The sequence below is a fragment of the Solanum tuberosum genome, unplaced genomic scaffold (assembly GCF_000226075.1).
Source record: "Solanum tuberosum cultivar DM 1-3 516 R44 unplaced genomic scaffold, SolTub_3.0 scf00110, whole genome shotgun sequence".
Lineage (NCBI taxonomy): Eukaryota > Viridiplantae > Streptophyta > Magnoliopsida > Solanales > Solanaceae > Solanum > Solanum tuberosum.
Window position 1 is genome coordinate 1,527,799 of NW_006239037.1, and position 3,360 is coordinate 1,531,158.

Consider the following 3,360-nt stretch of genomic DNA (forward strand, 5'->3'; position numbering starts at 1 on the left):
TATTGAAGTAATAAAAACTGACAAGAATGTTATTGCAAATTACTTATCAAGACAAAGTTTCTCAAACTGAGAAAGAAAATACAATTGAAGAGATACTCAAAGTCATTACTACACTTTGTATCAAAGTGGACAGTATGGACAATGAGATACAAAAGCTAAAAACTAATGAAGATAATCTGAAGTCTAAAGCTAGTACAAGTCAGCAACATGACTATAAAAATGCGGAGCTAAGTCGATCGGAAGACTTTAGAAATCCAGAGCTAAGAGGTGATGTTGGGAAACACCTTAAACATCATAATGATTGTCTAAATATAGCTGCAGGTACAAGAAGACCAGTCATTGAAAAACAACGAAATGCAAATTTAAATCAGTTATTTGGAAAGCCATTTACACAAAAAACAAAAAACCCATTAACCATAGAACCACAAACTTCAACGTATGCAGATAGCCTACAACATGAGAAAAAGGTGTATAACCACATCACAAGGACATACATCGAGAATATATACAAAATACAGAGTTACCTAACCTCAATCCCAGATCTGCCACTACAAAAGATCCAAATCAAGACTATATAACCCAGAAATTACAAGGATACAACAAACTAATTGCACAACCAAAATCAATGCTAACCTAGTTAAAACATGTTATAATTATGGATTAATAAGTACAGCGTATACCTATGATGGAGAAGAATTAAGCGGTATACCAGAATTATACAAAGCATTTATTATATACAAAAGAGTAACCAAAGGGAATTTATTTTATATAAAATTATATACGGCAACAACAGAGATATTACATGAGGAGATAAAACCTCCTATTCAAGTTGTAAAGATAGGACCTGAACAAAGATATGATAATACCGAAAGATATTGGAGAACAACCAGAAATATCAAAAATTGAGATACCTAGTTTCTATGCCAATAAAAGAATAATTGGTATATCAACTATAATATAAGAACTAGCCAACAATTATTTGAATGAGAATGTTATATCATGCTACTATTCCAGAGATCAATTAATGATTTATGCTAACTCAAGGGAGCTAAGAAAGTCAGATATGGATGAAGTCCTGAAATGAATTTTATCATTATTAAAGCCAGAAGAAAGGCCTAAAACAAGAGCATTAAATTCATGATTTATTTCATCAGAACTATTAACCAGATACTGTAAGCTAATTGGACACAAATATCCTGACCATATATGTTCAAAATGCAATGAAAAAGATAATGTAATTCCCGATGTCCAGCTGAAATGATAAAATAAAAGAAAAATAGACACAGAAGACTAAGAGATAAAGAAGAAGACAAAGAGATAAGATAAAAAGAAGAAGACAAAGAAGATAAAGATAAAAGACAAAGAGATAAAAAGAAGACATAAAAACGTGTTTGGCCAACAAAATCAAAAGTAGATGTAAATTATTATGTAAAAGTCTTAAAGTGTACAGTAATAGTCACATTATTGTAAATTATTAGGTACATTATTTTTCGTCTTATTGTAAGAAAGTTAGTAAAGTAGAAAAAAATTATGTAAATTAGTCAACAAGTGTAGGGTAGTATGCATGTGCATATTAGAGTGGTAGGTAGGAGTGGTGTGCATTATGAATGGATAAGTGTAAAGTGGTAGGTGTGGTAGGTGTGCATTATTAAAGTAGTGTGCAGATAAGTGTAAGTACAGTATATATAAGATAGAATTTAGTAGTAAGACAACAGAAGTAATAAATCTACATGATTTAGACCTCGAAAAGAGGTATCAGAGCTACTATTTCAGATAAGTTTGAATTTGATATATGATAAAATTTAGTAGTATGCAATATAAGTAATAGATCTACATGATTTAGACCTCGAAAAAAGATATCATAACTACTATTTCAGATAAGTGTATCAGAGCTACTATACCTGAAATTCTTAAGTTTGTTTTCATTCATATCTTTGATACCATTTTTTTGTGTAAGTGCAAATGAAGCTATGTATAATCTTCGATTTAAATTACATTTAATTGTCCAATGCTATATGCAGCTACTAATCCAAAGATCAATTAATGATTTATGCTAACTCAAGGGAGCTAAGAAAGTCAGATATGGATGAAGTCCAGAAATGGATTTTATCATTATTAAACCAGAAGAAAGACCTACAACAAGAGCATTAAAGGCAGGAGTTATTTCATCAGAACTATTAACCAGATACTGTAAGCTAATTGGACACAAATATCCTGACCATATATGTTCAAAATGCAATGGAGATGATAATGTGATTCCCGATGTCCAACTGGAATGATAAAATAAAAGAAGATAGAGACGGAAGACTAAGAGATAAAGTAGAAGACAAAGAGATAAGATAAAAAGAAGAAGACAAAGAAGATAAAGACAAACGACAAAGATATAAAAAGAAGACATAAAAATGTGTTTGGCCAACAAATCCAAAAGTAGATGTAAATTATTATGTAAAAGTCTTAAAGTGTACAGTAGTAGTCACATTATTGTAAATTATTAGGTATATTATTTTTCGTCTTATTGTAAGAAAGTTAGTAAAGTAGGAATAAGTTATGTAAATTAGTCAATAAGTATAGGGTTGTATGCATGTGCATATTAAAGTGGTAGGTAGGAGTGGTGTGTATTATGAATGGACAAGTGTAAAGTGATAGGTGTGGTACGTGTGCATTAATAAAGTAGTATGCAGATAAGTGTAAGTATAATAGATATATGATAGAATTTAGTAGTATGACAACAAAAGTAATATATCTAAATGATTTAGACCTCGAAAAGAGGTATCAGAGCTACTATTCCACATAAGTTTGAAATAGATATAAGATAGAATTTAGTAGTATGACAACAGAAGTAATAGTTCTATCTGATTTAGACCTCGAAAAAAAGTATCAGAGCTACTATTCCAGATAAGTGTATCAGAGCTACTATACCTGAAATTATTAAGTTTCTTTTCATTCATAGCTCTGATATCATTTTTCGGTGTAAGTGCATATGGAGCTATGTATAATCTTCGGTGTAAATTACACTTAACTGTCCAATGATATATGGAACTACTATTCCAGAGATCAATTAATGATTTATGTTAACTCAAGAGAGCTAAGCAAGTCAGATATAGATGAAGTCCAAAAATGAATTTTAGCACTATTAAAGCCAGAAGAATATAATGACTTTGAAAACATTTATCCATGAACCCATACCTAGAATAGAAAATAGAAGTTTTGTTCTTTGAAGACTTTTAAAACCCTTTTTAATGGACTCCTTGAAGGAAAGATAATCAAGGATCAAGGGTCACCATACCTTTGCTATGATCTCCCACGAAATTTGATGAAGAAAGCCTTGAATCCAAAGCTCTAGCTCCCACTTCTTCTTCT